The sequence below is a fragment of the Patagioenas fasciata genome, chromosome 1 (assembly GCF_037038585.1).
Source record: "Patagioenas fasciata isolate bPatFas1 chromosome 1, bPatFas1.hap1, whole genome shotgun sequence".
Taxonomy (NCBI): domain Eukaryota; kingdom Metazoa; phylum Chordata; class Aves; order Columbiformes; family Columbidae; genus Patagioenas; species Patagioenas fasciata.
This window is the reverse complement of record NC_092520.1, coordinates 197281160-197303786: the sequence shown is the minus strand read 5'-3', so window position 1 is coordinate 197303786 and position 22627 is coordinate 197281160. Positions and strand designations below refer to the sequence as shown.

Genomic DNA, 22627 nt, shown 5'->3' with positions numbered 1-22627 from the left:
AATAAGTCTAATCTAATAAAAGCAATACATCAAACCTTAATGGTTATTTTCTTCTGAGCAGTAAAATTCTTGCATCCATAGCAGAAAATGTATGTATATGAATACATATTTATATACAATTTTATTTCAGCTCAAAGTCAGTTATTGAATGTTATTCCTCAGTATTTGTAATACTGTAGTGCCCAGCCTTGGACCCAAATCTCTTTGTGTTGTGCAAAAACAGAAATGAAGGAAGAATTCCTGTCTCAAAGAGTTTGCAGTCTAAGGTAAGAGAAAAGAAGAAAAGAGAAGTTGAAGGAGACAGGATAGCATTACTTTACACAACATGCTGCAGTTACAGCACATTGACAGCCTGTTGACTCTGTCCTGGTTTAACCCCAGCCATGAACTAAGCACCACACAGCCACTCGCTCATTCCCCTCCAGTGGGATGGGGGAGAGAATCAGAAGACTAAAAGTGAGAATACTCATGTTTGAGATAAAGAGAATTTAACAGATAAAGCAAAAGATGTGCACGCAAGCAAAGGAAAACAAGGAATTCTTTCACTCCTTCCTATCAGCAGACAGATGTTCAGCCATCTCCAGGACAGTAGGGCTCCATCACATGCGAGAGTTACTTGGGAAGACAAATACCAGCACTCCGAACATCCCCCCTTTCCTCTTCTCCCAGCTTTTTATTGCTGAGCATGGCATCATATGGTGTGGAATATCTCTTTGGCCAGCTCTCCTGGATGTGTCCTCTGCCAGCTTCTTGTGCACTCCCCACCTTCTCGTTGGTAGGCCAGTTTGAGAAACTGAAAAGTCCACTGTTTAACAACAACTAAAACACCAGTGTGTTATCGGTATTCTCATAGTAAATCCAAAGCACAGTATTATAGCAGCTACTAGGAAGAAAATTAACTATCCCAGACAAAACCAGGACACTCTTGTTGGGTGCTCTGTTGAAAGAAGGGAACGTATCTCTCACTGAAGTAACTGATACACTTAAGAAAAAACCCAGAATTTCAGATGGATGGCAGGTCTGAAACAGAAGCTAAGTATGTGGTGATATTATTTGCTGTGAGGTTAAGTAATTAGATAATTTGGAGGTGACAGCAGGCATTTCTGTTGAGCACCGTTTTATGTTAGCAAAAGGGAGAGAAAGGGCATCCTAATAAGAAAGTTTTAAGATTACATTTCAAAGAGTATGATGAACTTTTGGAAGGAGAGTTCCTGCCAGTTGGTGTAACAGACACAAAGGTGTATGTTTGAATCTTTGGCTTGTCCAAGACACGTAAAACAGCCATGGTTTCTATTTTAATTTGAAAATTCAGTCTTCAGTTTGAGAGTACCTGATATTTACAGAATACTATGTGAACAGTTACAGTAAGTATTCTGCAATGTTTAGGAGGGTTTTTATGGGGTATTTAAGAGATCTCTTATTCCTAAGGAGATGGCATATAGCCTCTGTGCTTTCTGAAGCCGGTAGAATTCTATTTCTCTCTCTATAGATTGAGGTTGGTTACCTAGATACAAGGGAACAAGGTGCACAAAAATGATGTGGTTTGATTATGATATATAATTTTCTATCCATTTCTGGTTTCTATTATCTATTTTAACTGTGGGGTTATCAGCTTACCTTTTTATTTTTTTCTTTCTTTCTTTTTTTTTTTTTTTTTTAGTCAATTGTTCTGTTGAGTGCTATTGAATACTGGATGCAGTTTCATGGCTTTGTTAAGTTTTTCACTTCTGTGTTTTATCACTGCAGATTACGGTACAAATAGAAAAGACAAATCTTTGTGCCAAGCTGAATGGCTGCTAGAGTTGCTTCCTAGACTGCCTGGGAACCTTGGTGCCTTGGAGAAGCGGTATAAATGTCCATGTTGTTGGCCAAGGACTGGTTGTCTAAATGAACAAGTGGCCAGATATGCAGCTGGGTGATGCAGGAAAACAGTCAGCTGTGACTCAGTATGTACTGAGCAGGCAGACAGGCTTCTTGGGGTCTGGCTACCCTGCTTCCTTAATAGCCCAGAAAACTTAGGAACTCTGCCTTGTGTGGACAAAGGAAACCCTGGACAGACAGACCAGCTGTCAGCAATTCTGATGAAAATAGTCCTGATACTGGCCTCAAGCTTTGAGATATAAATTGATTTGTTTAGAAAATTTTGCTTATATTGGACTGTCATACTTTGTCGGAAAAAAGGCTCTCACAAAAGATTAATGGACATTTCCAGTTAGAATAAGGAACCACAGTAATTCCCTTCTCTCTTTAGAATATGGAGGAGAACTTCCATCTTCCAATGATGCATTTGGAGAGGAAATTAATAAGGTTTTAATATTTATGGGGTTTTTTGTTTGTTTTGGATTTTTTTGTGAAACCATTTGTCCTAATTTCATGTTCACACCAAATTATTTTATTACTTTTCTTGTGCTTCTACTTGTATGCCTGGTAGAGCTACTTCTTTTTTTTTTTTTTTTTTGCTAAGAGTGAAGGCAGGCATTCTTATTTTACCTTATTTTCATTTCAGCAGTCAGTAGAGCACCTCTGTGAGTATGCATGCACAATAAGACAGATGAAAAATTCCCTACTGTCTTTTTTCTTTTTTTTCCTTTCTGTTTTGCTTTTGTTTTGTTTTTGTTTTGTTTGTTTGGTTTTTACTTGTTTTAAGGACACAGAGTTCAAGGAACTCACTAGTTACAACACAAAGGGCTTTAGTGTTGTTTAGGTTTCCTGTGGTCTTATTCTTGCCTTGAGTATTGGGAAATGCTTGATTTAATCGACTGAGATTTCTGAATGTGACTGTACGTAGGGAAACAGGTTTTACATCACATGCTGTTCTAGGCTCTATGAGGGTTCCAGTGTTTTGTAGAAATTCCAAAACTGTAAGGGTGTTAAAATATTAGGATTTTTTAAATTTTTTTTTTAGTAATTTCTGAAAGCTTTTGGGCTTTTTTATTGATCTGTTGAAAGTTAAAAAAAATCATCAATAAATATTTTCTGAAGAGCAACAGCTAACTTATATCTGACATGGTGATTCAAGTAAATGAGACCTGATGTTAGGAACATTTTTTCTGATATTTTTGTATCATATATATAAATAATAGAAATAAGATAGGGAAATCTATTATATTGAAGAGTTAATTGTTAATCAACAATAAGTCATTTGGAAGTAAATGTGCCTAACTATTCTATCTTTTGAGTGGAAATTTCTATGCGTTATTAATGAAGAGAGTTAAGCAAGCAGTCTTTTGACACTGATAGTAAAATATAATTAGTCAGTAAGACTCAAATATATCTTCTGATCAGCTAATTAAATGAAATTTTATTAAACTACTCAAGAGATACTGTCTTTGAATCATGAAGAAAAAAATCTATTAGGAGTGTTCCACACATCTCAATGAAATCCATTCACATGTTTTAAATCTGGCTATGAGTGTTCACATACTATAACTCGCTGCATAATTCTATGGGTTTCATAAATAGAATGAATATTTTAAAGTGGTACATATGTGGATTTGGAAGAAAAACTGAGCTGTCACTAACAGAAAATTTATGCTGGCAACTGTGATAAAGTATCACATTTAAAAAGATTTGGGGGGAGGTTGTTTTGTTGCTTTTTGACTTTGAGATTGTGTGACGATGAGAACCACTGAAGCATATTGCACTGATTAAATGTGGTACTTGGGAGTCTCAAATGTCACAAAACATATGGAATACCAGGAACATTCATCACTGTTTGAAGGGACTGTCTAAAACCTTGATAGCCTGGTCTAACGACAGTGCCAGTAAAATAGTCAGTGAATGAAAAGATCTGGTACCATGAAAAAAAGTGAAGTAATGTTAGAAGCAAGAGCATTAGGTTGCTACAGAATTACAGCTGCTTCTTCCTCCTGTTCATTTAAGATTGTGGTTAGGAAAAAAACATACAGATACTATTAGCCTGTCTCTAGCACTAAACAGATGTTAAAATCCAAAGTATCTATGCAGATTTAAGAAACAAAATTTGAACGCAAGGAGGGATGACCACAAATTTTGTACCAGTGAGAGCAGGCTTGAACATTTTTTTGTCTCAGTAAGCGGTAACAGTGATCTCTCTAATTTTGGTGGGGAAGGGAAAGACTGTTGTGACAACAAAATTTTTAAAATGTCTGCAGGATAGTGTTAAGGGAAGAGGGAGGAGGTAGCTTCCTGGAAGCAGTCCACAAATATAAACAGATTGTTCACTCATTTGCAAGACTACATTTTAGATGTGTTTTACATAATGGAAATTGGCTGGGTATTAGTTGTCAAATGTTTGAAATCATTTCAGGATGCGAAGAGTCAGTTTCCTAAAAGCATTGTAATTCCTGTTCTTTCTAGTATCCTGAATTGAAACTTTACGTGGTGTAAAGTCAGAACTCATTTACCATTCTGTGAGGCAAAAAGTATGAGAAACTCTCATTGTTACAAGACAATATATGAAGAATTTTAAAAATAATGTAACTAGCAAATTGCAGTGCTTTATCGTATCATGTTTGTCAGAGGCACCTGACAAAGCAGCAGGGCTTCATCATGTGTAATGGTTACTTGGGAAGACAATCCCAACATCCTTTCCTCCTTCTTCCCCCAGCTTTTATTACTGAGCCTGACATCATATGGTGTGGAATATCCCTTTGGGCAGTTGGGGTCAGCTGTCCCAGCTGTGTCCCCTCGCAACTCCTATGCACCCACAGCCTGCTTGCTGGCAGGACGGTCTGAGAAGCAGAAAAGGCCTTGCTGTTGTATAAGCACTGCTCAGCAATAACTAAAACATCCTTGTCTTATCAGGACTGTTCATTGCAACTCTAAAACATAGCCCCATAGCAGTTACCATGAAGGGAGACCAGAGATACCAGGACACATATACAGTTATTGCATGTTGGTTTTATGACAAATGTAAATATGTAGTAAGACTACCTGTAGCTTTAAGACATCTCATTCAGGTGGAAATTAAGCACCGTTATAAGTTAAAATGATGTTTTGTTCAAGAAGATCAAGAAGATGTAATTGCATATTTTTGTTTCCCTGTATTATATAGATGTAGCACAATTTTTAATATTCACTTATGAATTGTTTTTAATTTAAATTACAGTTCAAAGATACTTCATAAAAGTAGATAAGTGCAATCTGAACTAAAAGAATTTGTAAATGCAGTGTATTAATTGACTGCACCCTAACATGCAATTTAACAAATAATTTTGTGCATAGATAACAGAAGCCTCTTTAATATTCCCATAAGGACAGCCAATTTTCTGCCTTCTTCTTCAAGAAATATCTCTTTAAATTCTTCTGTATCTGGAACTAGTTAATGTTTCTTTGAATTGCTTTGAAATAGAAGTCAGAAAATAGTTTTTTACATAATCATTAAACAATCAAGAAAAGAAAAAAGCCAATTAGATGTCTGTATTAGATATGTATGATGTTATTTGGGGATCTAGACATAGTTCTTGAATATTTGTAGATTCAAAATACTATTCTGATTTATGTATCATACGTTATTGCCATTTATCCTTTGAATAAATCAAAACACCAAGTGATACACTGATTCTTTTCAGCATTATCATCAAATCTTGTTTACACACTGAACCTGTTGCAAAATAAGCTGGTATATGAAATTTAAACATGATAAGTATACTGTGCTGTCTTCAGTTTAATTCTAAAGTGAACTAAATTACCCGAACAAAGAAATTTTAGGACTAATGGAATAAGAGTGTCTGTGGGAGAAGCTATTATAGGTTGTTTTCCCTGGGCAGATAAGCCCTGACTCAGTAGAGCAGCTGAGTTGAATCTGGGTCATCTGACTCCTGCTTGTGTAGCCAGTTTTTGCCACTAAAAGCCTCTTCTTGTGGAATTACGTGGTGATGTTTTCTACATTTACACCGTGATGTTAAAAGATTATTATGGGATATCTGTTGTTATGATTTTATAGTATCCTACCGAGACATCTACCGAGTGAATAAGTTGCAGTTTCTGAAAAATAAATTACTGACCTTCTGTTTTGTTTGTAGTAATACATATTCTATCTTTTCATTGTTTGACATTGGCAAAGATCGCTTCATTGTTTTCTAGAATCTTTATTATTATTTGGACTAAAATTGAAGTCACTTGCACATTTCCTTTATGAAAGCTAGATACTAATTCTGTTTGTGGCAGTTCAAGACTGCACAGATGATGTAAATTTGGGAGAAAAAAATATACTTGTGAAATCTGTAGCTATTGCATGTAGAAGATCTTTCTACAGATTTTGGACATGGTAGCTGCCAGGTAAATTAAAAAAAAAAAAAAGTAAAGTAAAATTTCATAGTTGACTGTTGGTGAATACTAATTTCAAGGTACAGGATAAAGGTTTTGGTAGCTAAATCCAGAAATCTACATTATGATTTCTAGACTCCGTATATGTTCCTGGGGAAACACAGGTGCCTTGGAATGAGGTCTAAAGAAGATGGGATAACCAACTGCCTAGCATGCCTGGGATTGCCTACGAGTAGCTTGTAGAAAACAATAAGCACAGAGGTTTGTCAGCAAACCCTCTTCGTGCTGGAGATTAAGCTTCTTGTTCAGATTGTCACAGGATGTTCAGGATGGCACCTTCCTCCATTTGCCATCTGCAACCTGATAGGTACTGCAGCACTTCTTCTTAGGTCTTGATCAAGTTGCTTTTAAAGAACTGGAAGCAGTTCTTCAAATGCCTGTGTTCCCTAATTGCTTGTTATATTTGAAAAGAAAAGAGCATTTTATTATCTTAGACTTACAAAGAGAATAAACATTTTTTACTACAGGCTTTCTGAAGAAATGCAGTTTAAATGAACTGTGATCAAAAATCATTTTATCTTGACTGTTTGTTGACTTATTTGACAGTTTTTGTTTATTTGACAGTTTGTTTTTGTCTGTTACTTGGGAAGAAGACAATTGAAAACCATGTTGCATTTGATTTTGAATAACCCCTTGCTTAAGTAACCTCAGAAGCCCAGAATTGCCTTCTTCAGGAGAGGTTTTAACATACTGTGTTCTGGGTGCCTACTGCGTGTAGCACAACTGGTTACCATGTTGCAATGCAGAAGATGCCTGATGTATATTTTTGTAATATGCACATTAAATAGTGAAAACCAAAACAAAACCAAAAAAGGCAACAGAAAAAAAACCAAGCACACCACAACATTTTTTGTTAGAACTTCTCCATTCAAATCAGGGGGTAAATTCTAAAATCCTGAAATTGCTAAGGTATATAATACTGCTTTGTTGGGAACTGTATGAATTGAACCTGTATTCAGTACAGGCATTTGATACAGTCTCCCAAAGCATCCTTACAGCTAAACTAAGGGAGTGTGATTTGGACAACTGAGTAGTGAGGTGGACTGTGCACTGGCTGAAGGGAAGAAGCTAGAGAGCTGTGGTCAATGTGGCAGAGTCTGGTTGAAGGCCTGTATCTAGTGGAGTGCCTCAAGGGTCGGTGCTGGGGCCAGTACTGTCCAATATATTCATCAATGACTTGAATGAGGGACTAGAGTGTACTATCAGCAAGTTTGCTGATGACACGAAACTGGGAGGAGTGGCTGACACGCCAGAAGGCTGTGCTGCCATCCAGTGAGACCTGGACAGGCTGGAGAGTTGGGTGGGGAAAAATTTAATGAAATAGAACAAGGAAAAGTGTACAGTATTGCATCTGGGTAGGAACAACCCCAGGTTCCAGTATAAGTTGGGGAATGACCTATTAAAGAGCAGCGTAGGGGAAAGGGACCTGGGGTCCTGGTGGACAGCAGGATGACCATGAGTCAGCACTGTGCCCTTGTGGCCAGGAAGGCCAATGGCATGCTGAGCTCTATTAGAAGCGGGGTGGTTAGTAGGTCAAGAGAGGTTCTCCTTCCCCTCTACTCTGCCCTGGTGAGACCATACCTGGAGTATTGTGTCCAGTTCTGGGCCCCTCAGTTCAAGAAGGACAGGGAACTGCTGGAGAGAATGCAGCGCCGGGCAACAAAGATGATTAAGGGAGTGGAGCATCTCCCTTATGAGGAAAGGCTGAGGGAGCTGGGTCTCTTTAGCTTGGAGAAGAGGAGACTGAGGTGTGACCTCATTAATGTTTACAAATTATAAAGGGCGAGTGTCATGAGGATGGAGCCAGGCTCTTCTCAGTGACAAACAATGATAGGACAAGGGGTAATGGGTTCAAACTGGAACACAAGAGGTTCCACTTAAATTTGAGAAGAAACTACTTCTCAGTGAGGGTAACAGACACTGGAACAGGCTGCCCAGGGAGGTTGTGGAGTCTCCTACTCTGGAGACATTCAAAACCCGCCTGGACGCCTTCTTGTATAACCTCATGTAGGTGTTCCTGCTCCGGCAGGGGAATTGGACTAGATGATTTTTGAGGTCCCTTTCAATCCCTAACATTCTGTGATTCTGTAATGAAGTGATGCTATGGAGTTGCATTGCTCATTAGAATCTTCTTTAAGTAGTAATCTAGAGATACAGCTAAGTAAGAAAGTTGATTCAGAAGAGCTTTTAAATGATCCAAATTGCAGTTTTAAAACATGCTGATAAAATGCTTTTAAAATATATACCTTCCTACTATAAAAAAGCTTTCAGTGGCCAACTGATTCACACAGTTTCTCTGCTGGTGAATCCTACAGCATGCTAAGGTCACTCCCTTAATATTTAGATAGGTCTACCTCTGTAAAATAGGAAACAGTGCTACAATTCCACATGTATTTGTCCAGCAAAGCTGGCTGGAAATAAGGAGGTAATTGTTTGCCACCCAGTATTATGTGGAAGACCAGTAGAACCTTAAGAACAACGGGTTCTCCTCGGGGGGTTCAGTGTGCATCACATGGTTGGGAAACAAATGCAATCTGTGCATGGGTTTGGATTTTCATCAATGTAGCTATTTATTGACAAATTTTGCATGGTTCTTGTCTTCTTCACAATTCTGGACCAAAAATGCTACATCTCTGCTATTAAATGCAGGACTAAACACATATAACCTTGACTTTGAGTATTCAGTAGTGTCACTGAATGATTCTGTAGCCCTGCTGAACCTTGGTTTACAGAAGGTTCCTGAGGCTCAGTGGTTCTGCTGCAGGTTTCAGGCACACGGCCGGTATGTGCAATACATGAAGGCAGCTTACAGAGGCCAAAAGATTTTATGTTGCTAGGTGATTTTTGTTATCTTATTGGTTTGATGTAATACCTCATAAAACAGGTGCCCTTATTGTTTTCACAAGCTTGTAACCTTTTAAAATTGTTATCTTTATTATTGAAAATATCCATTGATTTTTTTTTTTTGTTCTGTTTGCAAGGTTTTCTGAGAGAAGCTTTAGTTTATTCTTGAATTGTTTAAATATATTTTTTCCTTCCTTTGCCTAGTGAAAGTGTGTGTTTGTGTGTGTGCTTGCAACTTTGTGTTCTAAAAAGAGCAGCAAAAATATCTGATGTCTGCTACAAACTGAAAATGGATAGTGCTTTGCTGGATTTAAAAAATGTTGCAAGCGGTTAGGAGTCGCTCCTGGGGATTGTCAGTAAATGCTTACACTGCTTTAGACTGTAGTGTTTCCTCATGAATTTCGTATTTTGATTTGAAAATGACATAGTAGAGGCAGAGCACAGGTAACTTTTATTCTCCTATTAGTTGAAGTCAACTACTTGCATGCCTCATAACTTTCACTTATTCTGTGTTGTTTGGTGTTCTGGTCCCTAGCAGAGCTTCACATGGAGATCTTTCAGTGTGGAGACAGCCTTGTTTTGGACAGAGGGCCTGAATAACCTCAGTATTTCTTTCTTGGTGTTCTGTTTACACCAGGAAAGCTTTGTGTGAATGATTTTTAGTTTCCAGGTGAGAGGACTAGCACATTTTTTTACTAATCATTCTTGCAGAATAATAGAAGAATGAAGCTTACAAAATGTTGAATCATTTAAAGGTTAGCATGTGTTTGAGAGCTTTGTTTGATTCTGCAGCACTGGCTACATTTTGAACTTGCAAAGAGGAAACAGAAATAACTATTCCCCATGCAATGATAAGGGGAAATGGCATCTGCTGCTTGCCTGGGTAGGCCAGATTTGGAGAACACAGTACAAACCAAAGTGTCAGCAGAACGGAGAACTGTCTTTAGTTTCATTTACCACAATGAGACCTGGAACTGAAATGTGAATCAAAACCATTTTAATGCTGCTGTCATTAGGTGAAGGGAATTTATCCCATCTCTTCTTTTAGAGGAAAGAGGGGGGAGAAGATTAACACAGAGGTAATACAAAGGTTAAAAAAAAAAAAAAAAAAATCAATTTCCCATTAATTTAAGACCCCTGCAAACATTTGTAGACATTCAAAAGATATATATAAAGCAGGAATGGTATTTTTTGCATACATGTGAAAACCAACCTTTATTTTTCAATGAATACAGTAAAAAATACAATCAGAAAATGCTGTCAGAGTCATACATTGGCAACCTTTTGTGTAGTTTTACAGCATACATTTTTCCTATTGAAGCTTTCTGTGTATTTCATATTATTAGACTTTAACTCTTTCACAACGTGAGTCTCACTCAACTGGAGAATGGATTTTCAAGTCTGTGACCACATCTTGCTATCATTTTGGTCTTCGAAGCAGGAAAGGTGATGAATATACAAGACCCAGCTTTTCTAAATTCTCCAGCAATGAGAATTCTTGTGCATTTTTAATATTTTGCCTACTCACATCAATCTTAACTGACTGGAAGTCTACAGTGATAATACAACTGTCATGCATATATTCAGGCTACTAAGAGTCTAAGCAACCTCTTATTGCGTCTCATCACCTAGGATCGGTGAGGATGAAATAAGAAGAATTTCACCTTTGTTTTACTTAGTGCTTTGAGAGAATGAATGATTTCTTGTGGGTTTTTTTTGTTTGTTTGTTTGCTTCTTAGTTTGTTTGTGCCCATCCCTTTCCCTTCCCACCCCCACCCCCCATATTAAGTAGTTAAAATTAGATAGCTTATCTGTTAATTCTGGCACTTTGACAATGTCTCTTACGAAAATCAGAACTGTTTCTCTCAGGGTATTATTCCCTGCACTTCTGTAAAAATTACAGTCTATTCAAAACATATTTATGAAGAAACTAGGAAAGATTTAATACAGGAGGTCCATGGTAATAGATAATATTAGAAAAATGCATAATGCATGTGATAAATAGCAGTTTTCTGCTGTAAAAATGCTCACGTAAAATTCACATATTCTTCTTGGAGCAGCAATATTTTTATCCCTAGTGCTTTAACTAGATGTCTTTTGTTGGAAGGATATTTTGAAATATGATTTCCTCATATCACAGCTATTTCCTGATTACAGTCTGGTGGGTTTTGGTTTTGTTTTGTTTTGTTTTCTTTTGTTTTTCCTATCAGTTACACTGTGAAGTTACAATCTACTGAAGTCTCAGTTGTACCTTCATAAAGCAGTGAGGCTGAGGACCAGCCCGTGTCCCATTTCTGTCCCCAAAGCATACCTATTATTCCTACCGCCTTGAAAAAGATGTTCTTTTCTTCTCTGCCAGTGTGAAGCTAATGGGATTACCTTCGTCTAAAAAGAGGCATAAAAGTCAAGGTGGTTGCATGGTGCACAATCTGTATTCAAGCTCTGGTCGTCAGTGATGCTTCCTGAGAAGTGTTCTCCCTCCTGCGGCGTGGGCTGCCATCCCCTTCATCCCTGGTGACTGAGATACAGATATGTTGATACTAGTTAATACTCTACCCACAAGCTGCAGCACTGATGTAATCACGGTTTCATGAGTGGTAACTTAAATGATATATCCTGGTTGGAAATCTCATAAGAAACAAGGAAGCATGTTTTACTAAATATCTAATTTTCTGCCCTTTCCCAATATTCTCATTTCTTGAATAGATTCATCTCTATATATCTGTGATTGTCTGTTTTTCATGCGTAGCAGCCTCCATGTCCTTTGAATCAAAGAGAAATCTGCTGCAAGAAGTACCTTTGTGTTTTGGGGGTGTTATTTTGTCCATATATCTTCTCTTCCAAGTCACAGCATTGCTGGAGTGTGTTGATTTGTTATGGGGAATATTTGCATAATAACTTTAATAACCAACTGGAAGTGAACCTCAGTACTGACCAGGCACAATATTAATAGCTTTAGTCTGTGCATTTTTCATTTTTTTTATTACTTGAATCTTCTTCTCTAGCATAGGATTATCTCTTCGCTAAAATAAATAACATGTTGCAAGTTGCTTTTATTGAACTCTGTTTTAATTTTAATGAACTGAAACATAATTAGAAAGTGTTTGTTATATTATGCCAACAAAGTACCAATCATGAACTGAAGACTGACATTGGAGCGGACAGTTTGTGATTATAACTGTATGTCAAGATCTTCATTAAGATGCACATTAACTGAACATAATTGACTGTAAGGCAGCTGGACAGTGGTAAAATATTTGGTAATGAACCTCCGCACTGCAGTATTTTCTGCCTCAAGGAGAACAATAAAAATGTCCATATTTTCTTTTAATACCCTTTAGTAAATGCTGCCATATTAGCAAGCCAAATGATAGGATCACATGAGGGCTTTATGGTTTCTGCTTCTTCAGTTTGCTAGCGTTATAAATTTCAAGACTGAAATTTTAAGAAGGAAACAGAGTAAATAGTCAAAATTTAGTCAAAAATTTAAGAGCAAACAAAAATGATAGCTGATTTTACTCCATTTAAAGTTGGACTCCAACAGCAATTTTCAATTTGTTACAAGTAACAGTGCATCCTTTTAGGAAATAACTGCTATTTAGCTGAACAGAGGCGTTATTTGGTCAGCATCTTTAAAAAAAAAATTCTATAGGGTCAGGGAAAGTATCTCATACAGTGTTGTTTATCATAATTTTTGTAAGTATTTCGAAGCTAAGTGATCTCATACTAATGTTTCAGGGATATTTGATGGTATCTAGCCATCAAATTACTTTCATTTATTCTTACCAAATGTATGAATCTCTCTTTTAGTGGTAAGCAACTTAAAGATATATTAACAATAACATGTCAAGTTTATTGTCCATCATCTAGTAGTTGCCTCAGAGTTACCTTTGGAATAATGCATTTTTGAAATCTGAATTTGTATGAACTTTTCATCACATCATATTTGTATCCATTTATATCCGTATCCATATAATGGACTAGAGGCAACAAATTTATGATTATTGGCTTTTTGGATTATGTAAGAATTAAACCTCTCAACAGCAAAGGAATGAAGTTCTCAGTTTTCTTTAGAAAATGTAATTACATAATTGCACATAAAAAGTCTGTTGCAACAAATGAGAAACAATGTAATAGTGTTGTGTTTATTATCACCAGTTTTCACTGTAATCTCCCTTATGTACTTGCACTGCAAAGTGTTATCAGCATAATATACTAGAGCATAGAAATGGCCATAGTCACCTAAAGTATCTGGTGTTATTGCCCCTCTAGTTCTCATTACATAGATCTGTTGAGACCTTTGCTTCACACAGGCCTGTAATATTCCTGTGTTAAATACAGAATGCTTTCAGAACAGATAATCCAATTCTGCACTGTGAGTTTTCAGTGGCTTTTTGTGGACTTTGCTGTATTTTAAAACCTGATGGGCAAAATTTATTCCTTCAGATGCAGCCAACCGTCATCAGTAATTTATTTTTTATTCTTTGAGTGGTGTTCAAAGGCTTCAGAAAAGGCATGTTACTTCCTTTAATTTAGGTTTTTGAGAATAGATAAATAATGTCCTATAAAGATTTGCCCTTGTATTCCATGCAGCTTGATGTAAATGGTTCTGTTTAGTACAGATAATGTGGAAAGGTGTTGGTTTTCCTCCTGCTTTTGTGATTCCTTCAGCTCAGAAGCTTCAGCTCAGATGTACCATCTGTTGGGTATTTTCCACACTTTTAAAAATTAAATTTTCCTTTAACCCTTTATGTTTTATGATGTGGTTTATTTTCACACACACACAAAAGCCAGATGACTTACCCCTGGTTCATTTTGTGTTTTAACAGCATAAGAACCCAAAATACTCTCGTGGGGTTTTTTTTTGTGTTTGTTTGTTTTCCTTTTGCTGATAATAGGCATAAACATAATATATTATTTTGAAGTATGCAGCAATGTTTTGAGAGAAACTTCTTGCTCAGCTCTCTTTCAGACATGTGTTGCTGTGATACGACTGCACATTATTCTGGTTATTAATGTCATCAACATAAATAGTCAGGTCTGGAAGAATTCAAAATTGCTGTCTTAATCTGCATGCTGAATATGTGTGGAACACACAAAAAAGAGGTCACAATATATAGTGTGCATGGCACATTTCTGTACAAGTAAATGTGGAAACAATGATTAGAGATATACCTTAGATTCTGCACTGTCGTGTGTCACATAAATATTTGGTTTTTTGAAAATAAAATGTCCTGACATCTAGGTGTTGAATTCTTAGGAAATTTTATCTTCATAACAAACTTCTAATTTTTTAAAATGTAATAACTTTTTATCCTGCCTGTGTATTACTGTTATAACATTCTCTAGCTTGCATGAGACCATCCTCAGTCAGCAGTTACCCAAGATAACTTTGTAGGAATGCAAAAAGCTGTGTTTTATGTCAATTATTATGCTGCAAGTCCTGACTGTTTGCATGTAAGGCAGAGGAGCCGACTTCTATCCCCAAAAAAAACTTGGGAAGGATTACGTAAAGCTCTTCTCCCTCTGCTTCCATAACTTCATCCCTGTGATGACTGGGTATGATACATGTCCCATCACTCCTTCAGCACGAGGACTCTTCACAGGAAGCACTAAGTGCTATGGTAGGATTATTCAAGCTGTGCTGTATCAGTGAAAGCTGAGTCATGGGAATCAAAAGGAATTGCAGCATTTGAGAAAGAATATAGTAGGTGTTACCCTAGTACTTTATTTTCCATAGCTCCCAGACAAATAACTCCTTGAAATATGTTATTTCCTTGTGCTCTTGTGCGAGTGGTACCCTTCAAAGCACTGTATGACATTGCCTTGAAGAGAGAACCTAAATAATAGTGTTTGTTTTAAAGAAGCAATCTAATTTCTACTCACTTTGTTTAAATAACAAAAGGAGAGAGAAAAGACCCTGATTGTCTGTACCATGGAGGGAAAAAAAGTGGGCTTTTCATCTGCTATCTCCTGCTCATCCCATGAGTAACTGTCCTGATTCAGTGCTGGAAAGATTGGCCTTTTCTTCAGATAGATTTATATTCTTTCTGTACAAATGAATAAAAAACTCAGAACACAGGCCAAACACCCACCCCAGAAAACAACTGGAATTTCCAAAAATAGCTTATCTCATGACATTAATGCTCTTGCAGTCTTGTGTCTATCAACTGCCCAGTGTTCATACTGTTTTTTCACTATTATTCATTTTTCTGATAATATTTTTACTGTGCCAATATTATGATAATCTCTTTAAACAGTTGATTCTGAATGACCTAATTTTTTAACTGCTGAGCATTTATTGCTCATACTGAAGAAAATCTGGTTAAAAAATGTCTATTCTGCAGCTCTGTGGGGTGAAGATGTTGGTGTTTGTGTACGTATGTCTGTCTGTCTCTTGTAAATGGTCCCTTGTATGTTTTTATTCAGGATTGCATCTAATGTGGGGGTTCTTGTTCTTGGATTATGTCGTCTTTTTTCTATGAGAAATAGCGTAGTTATGCTGTTGTTCTGGAAAGAATGGCATCGATTTAAGAAGAAGAAATAAAGGGGTGGGTGTAAAAGGACAATTTTTCAAATTGTCAGTTTACAAGTTAACTGTTACTGACTTATTTTCTAAGTCTGTGATTTCATCCCCAAATAAATAAAAAAAAATAAGTCAATGAAGAATTGCAGAAAATGCAATTTAAATGCTGCTGCTCTGCTCACCCCCCCCTTTTTTTTTAATATCTCATTTGTGGAACACTTTTGAAAGACTTGGTGAAACTAGTCTGCTAGTATTTTTGTGTTTACATTACATCTACGTACTTTAACAATGCGTTCCTTATGAACACATATTTGTATAGCTTTATGTTAGTATCTTGAAATGTGGTTTGCACAACAAAACCTGTTCTATTAATAGGTGATTTAATGTGACATTCTTACATTCTGTTGGCATAGTGTGTGGAGGTAGTACGTATTGCTACTAAATTTATCAAGCAATGTAGATAAAGACTGAATTAAAAGTTGCATTGTCTAAAGCTATAGGGCAGTAGCTTTTGGGAAAAAAAAACACTTATTTTTGTTAATTGTGGCACAATTTATTGAGAAACTCTTTCATTTTTCTGTCAAGCTGGTTCATAGGGTATGAATCTTTTTGATGTGAATTACTTATAAAGCAAAGTGCAGCTCTTTCCAAAATAAACTATACAGGCAAACACATAAACACTGGATAGTGTTAAGACATTATATGGTTATATAGAGAATTCTTTTCTCAGCCAGTGTTTCTGGGTACATTTTAAGTAGTTATACCATAACTACAATTACTTTTGCATGGTTCCATGCACAGCACTGAATATATCTAATGGTCGTTTATTAAAAATACAAAACTTCTAGCATGGGCACATTTTTCATCACCTTTTCATGCTTAATAGCCAACTACTAAATCATTTATATTATAAGTAAATCAACAAACCAGAATCAATAAAACAGAATTCTTAGCAGCTTGCTCTTTCGAAGAGACTGTTGTTTGAGGAAAATAAACAATTTTTTTTTTTTCTTTCCATGGAAAATTAATTTCATCTATGCCTGTATTTTGCATTATTTCTGGCAAAGCTAGATTTGTAAGAGGGAAATTTTGTCATAGGGAGTATCTATGAATGAGCTCAGTGAGCAGTCAAAAATTATTGCTGGACCCAGATTTCATATTATATAGTTTCTTTTCCATAATTTTCCATATGAAGAAGAACACAGCTGCTGTGTATACAATATAACAAATCTAGGTCAAGCAGCCAGATTAATGATGTCTGGCATATAATCATGAACATTAAAGTAACATTTTATTTTCTTTCTTTACGTGGTTTATATACAGAATATTATATAGTTTACAGGAAGGCAATGTTGATTTATGATATAATTTTGCATCCAGGAAATACTGTAATCATGAAGTACTTCTGTGATGAGAATTGCCATGTAGCCTGCATAATCCCTATTCAGATTATAAACAGAAGTGTTCATCTAGTTAATTTTTGTCTGAACAGTTTGTCTTCCATCTGAGTTTAAAAGAAAAAATAATCTTTCACTGAAGATACTTTAAAAAGTATTTTAAGTCAAAAATAATAAACAAAATCATCACATATATAGGGTTGTTTACCCTTTGGCTGTGCTTATTCTAATCAACATCACATATATAGTGTTTTCATTAGTAAGACTTTGAACATTTAATAAGATGGTCCGGTGTAAATATTTTCTATATATGTACAGTATTTTTTAAGTGTTTGGAGTTACATGTGCTTTATCACTCATTTGGTCTGATGTTTATCTAAATGAAAAGAAAGATCCTTACTTTTCTTAATTTTCTTAAGTATTCTTTTTCCTTGAATGACCCTGGTGAGTCTTTACATGTGTTATTTAGGAAGATATATTGAGTATTCTCTATGGAAGGAATGTGCATAAATCCATTGTTTGGCTCTTCTGTATGTCTTTTTGTCCACATTTGAAGGGAGTATTTCTAATGCATATCTATGCTTGGGCCAGGGCGGGAAATAGCCTAGTTTACTTCTAAGGTCACTCTAAATAGGCAATGGAAACAAAATTGTGCCAGTTTTAGTTATTTCTACCCACATCATCATTTAGCTCTAACCAGGTAAACTTTAGCTTCTGAAAAAGAGATTTGCAGGTTACACCTAAGAAATATGCAATTTTTTTTTCAGTGTGGCACTAGAAAAAAAAAATTAAAAATGGATGTTTTGAACTGATGGTCGCTCTGCACCCCCAGTGGAAATAAAAATTATGTCACAAGGGCAGAGTATAAGTCCAAAGGCAATTTAGGTCTGAATACTAGGTAAAGTGACCCAGTGAGTATGCTCTGGAAAGAGCTAGCCAAATCCATAATTATTGGTAGAAAACTGTTCCATTTAATTTTAACATCATGGATCATTCTCTGACCCTTACATTTAACAGTAGAGAAACACCTGGCATATCTATGCAATCATTTTTTATCTTCTCCTTGTCTTGAAGATGATGAAATCTGATGAATACATATCTTAAAATTTATAATGAATGGCTTTTAATCATGATTCTTCAATGATTTGGGTAACAGTGTCTCCAGCCTCATGGTTTCCCTGTTCAAAACATCTCAGAGCACCAGTGGGATGCCAGAAGACAGGAGAACTCTTAATGTTTCTGAATATTTCAATTGAGAGGTAGCTTCACAATTGATTCATTTGGTATTTCTTATGAGGAGAGACTGAGAGCTGTGTCTGTTCAGCCTGGAGAAGGCTGAGAGGGGATCTTATCAATGTTTATAACTATCCCAAGGGTGAATGTCAAAATGATGGGACCAGACTCCTTTCAGTGGTGCCCAATGCTAGGATGAGGGACAGTGGGCACAGACTGAAGCACAGGAGTTTCCATCTGAGTATGAGGAAAATTTCTTTACTTTGAGGGTGCCAGAGCACCGGAACAAGGTGCCCAGAGAGGTTGTGGAGTCTCCTTCTCTGGAGACACTCCAATCCTGCCTGGACACATTCCTGTGTGATCTGCTCTGGGTGAACCTGCTTTAGCAGGTGGGTTGGACTAGATGATCTCCAGAGGTCCCCTCCAAGCCCAACCATTCTGTGATTCTGTACAAGTTATGGGAAAAAATAACAGCATCTGTAATAAGAGATGCAATTAATAGTTAAGGGAAAAGGATGTAGTTAAGAAAGCATAGGGGACTTTTCTATGGAGTTAACATTTCACCAATTAATTTGTTTTTCTTGATAAGATGACAAGTTTGGTTGATAAATGGCAATGCAAATACAGCATATTTTAGCATTTTTAAGGCGTTTCATTTCATGCCAGCACGTACCGAATTGCTGATTATATATAGTTTTTGAATTGCAGAAGCAATTGTTGACTAAGACACTAAACATTTTTGGGAGGGAAATTTGAAATGAAGGGAAAAAAAATATATCAATAGAAAGTCTTTAAATGAGCCTACTTCTTTTGAACTTCAAATTTGTTCAGTGTGAACATCAACAGTGACAGCTGAGTAAATGATCTATTTGAGGGAGAAAAGCAAAGTAATAGATAATGATTGTGGGGTTATTTTACTTCAGTGTAAAGCAGTAGCAGAACTAATACTTGATTGTGGCTGTTCTTTTTAATATTGGAAATAAAAAGAGTGAAGATACGAATACTAAAACTGAGCTTTTCGTAGGTGAAAATACCATACAGTTTCATATGCATCAGAATCTGTTTAGCTTATCACAGATGTGATTGAGAGGTGGTTTGCTAACTTGTCTAAAACACTTAGTAATAAAAGGATTTTTAATTTAGCAAAGCAAGTTAGTAGAAGCTGATGCCAGAAATTTAAATGAAATATGTGGCAAATACTTTTAGTAGAGAGGTGATTAACCGCTGGGACAAATTGCCAAGAGAAACAAGTGATTTTTCCATCACATGAGGCTGTCAAATTAGAACTAAATAACTCTCAGGATATTATTTGACTCTTGCCAAGAACAAATTATTGGTCTCAGTACATTGTTAACTAGATGAAATTTTAAAGCAGGTGGTTGGGATAGCAGATCAAATAATTTTTTATTTTTATAATGTAAAATCCAAAGGAATATTTTATCTAACTCGCCTTTGCTGAATCACCACATCAGGAACTTCATTTCAACATGGTACAGTTTCAAGTTGGTCAAGTATTATTATATCATGGCACATTCCCATTCATGCTATACCTTATTCAGGAGATACTCTCTTGTCCACTTGGTCAGATACTGTCCAGTTTCAGTGACAAACTTTTTATTTATTGCTTTTTCCTGAGCTAAGTCTTGAAGAAGCAACTGTTTGGAAAGAAACAATAGCTTTAGCAGTAGAACCAAAGGCAGTAATTTACTCCAGTGAAAAATTGTTAAATGCTATCTTATTGGAGCAGAATCACTGAGTATCAGCAAAATTTATTTAATGCTAGTGTGCTAAATCAAATGGGACAGGCATGCCTTTAAACTTAGGGAATGAACTTGGTTACTGTGGGTGGCATACACGCAGCTTACTGCAATATGCGAGCATGTGATGTAGAAATAATAGAGAGAATTGGTGCAGAAATCCTGCAATCCCTTTACAGCTCTCTTTTTGAGATTATATGTGTATTTTACTTGGCTACCATTGGATTTTCTTCAGTACTTCCACGTAAATGCTGTAGTGTAAACTAATAGTCTCTAACTGCTTGAAAGATTCATTGAATGAGTGTCTATTAAGTGCATGAGAATATTTAAATGTCAGGTGAGGGTATTTTATTAGCAATCACTTGGGAAATTGCACATTGAATTAGTCTGTTGCCAAGTTTAAGTGTGTGATTGAGTAGATGCCTCATGTCTGCAGTCCCTGGACATCCAGTGGTGTTCCCCAGAACAGAATACTGAGGAGTTTGATCTTCAGTGGTCCTTCAGTAGGCATTGCAAAACTGTTGAGTCTCAGTTTCACTGCAAGAGTGAATAATTTCTTAATAACAGGGCTTAAGTTCTCAACCATTTAAGTTCAGTGCATTATTTCAAATATAGTTTTATACGTTTCAGAGATGCAACAGTGTAGTGCCATGATGAAGGGAAAGCGATGCAAAGTGAATAGAATTCATCTGCTATCCTTAGCAGTCACACGCCTGTGATTTCCAAGCTATTAGAATAATTAATAAACTCACTCCTTGAATTAATGAATTCACTTGCAGGACACCATTGGACATAAATTTTGAGGCTGAATGATATTTACATTGCTATTTGTACTGTAAAATTAGTAAAGGTTATTAATTCTATCTGGTCTTCATATTGTCAGTTTTATACCATAATTACATGCACAGACACACACAGCCTCTTGAGAGGATTGCTGAAACGCAGGTACTTCACAGTACATGAAGAGCTGAAGCAAATGTTCACAAGTTATCCTGTCTGTCAGTTTTACATTTTTTTGCCTTTGCCTATTGGTCCTACTGCTCATCTTGATGGCAAGATGGAATCATTACATTTACTGTGATCATGCAGTACCACTCAGAGTGTAAGGAGTTTCTGGCCCACCATTTTAAAGACAGAATCCCAGAGTGACAAAATCAGACTCGCTGTCTGTCGTGCTTCTAGATCTCTCCTGCAGAGATTTTCAGACTGCCCAAGATTCTTTAAATAGCACATTTTCTTAGCATTTAGAAGACTGTAGTGATGGTGCAGTTCTTCTCTTATCAGTGATGGTGTCATGCTGGACAAGATACGAAATGTTTTCAACAACGTGCACATGCATGATAGATACTATTACGAGTGGGGAGGTGTGCATGGAAATGGGAATGGAAAAGAACTAAAATTGTGAGACTTAAAGATTCCATGTGTGTTTTTGCAATCTATTTTATATTTTTCTTGTTTTGGTTTGGTGTTTTTTTTAGAATCTGTTGTAGGTTGATTTTTTTTCCCAGTTGTGAGATGCAGATTCCTCTAAACCTATGGGCGTATACTCCATTACTTTTTGGCTTTTTCATTGGGTTAGAAGTAGTTTACATTTACAGCCTCCTACTCACTGGAATATTTTTTTTAATAACTTTATTTTTACTAACCTGTTTCGTGAGTTTCCAGATCACGTTTAGGGAATGATGCTTCTCAGGCTGAAGACAATGCAGTAAAATAAAATTTGAACATACTTTTCTATAGAGAGTCCACATTTTAGAAATCTCTTCCTATTTGAATTATAGGCCTTTGTACTGCTTTGGTTGCAGTACAGTAAATATATTTACTGATCTTTAAAGGATCTCCTTTTGGCAAAGTGGCTAGCAGGGCAAAGGGTGTCCCAAATCAGCAATATCCAGTCTTTCATCACTTGATGTGCACTTATTATTATAAGATGTGTACTAGAAAACTAAAGAAAGATCTGATTCTACCATTTAAATTTCTTTCATTGGCATTTATACCAGGGTAACTGGAAGTAGATCATACCATGTAGAAATTAAAGATGAAAGTTACTAGATTTTTCAGTGCACTTCCCACCATATATTTTCTACTTCTAAATCTCCCCGGGGAAGACGCCTCCACTGCCTGTGTCAAGAAATTATACTATAAACTTTATTAGAGATCCTTAACAATTAGTTTTTATGGCATCATACTGTTTTTAAAACATCATGTAATTATTAATATTTTTCTGCATTGCTGTAGATCTTCATACTTTCAGCCTTTGGCTTAGATGCTCTCGATTTATTCTATTGCAATGACCATGGTACCCTTTGTCATAAGACAAAGGAACACAGTTCTAGTAAATGGATGTGCTATTTTTCAAATCTTGTTTTGAGATAAGATGGACACATTTTTTATAGATTACATTTTTAAAGCTTGATATCCCATGGCAAATAGTAGTATAAATAGTCCAAAGGTTATTCAGCTACCATCAGCATACATAGTTTGCCAGTCCTTAATGTGACTAATTCCTAGCCAGAAAATATCCTGCATTCTCAATAAATCATAATTGAAAAATAAATTAT

The 22627-nt window shown here is 36.2% G+C and overlaps 1 protein-coding gene across 7 annotated transcripts in view; it reads left to right on the top strand.

Moving 5' to 3' along the window:
- TAFA5 (TAFA chemokine like family member 5) overlaps window positions 1-22627 on the top strand; it is a 415042-nt gene that overhangs the window by 181274 nt on the left and 211141 nt on the right. The window lies entirely within an intron of this gene.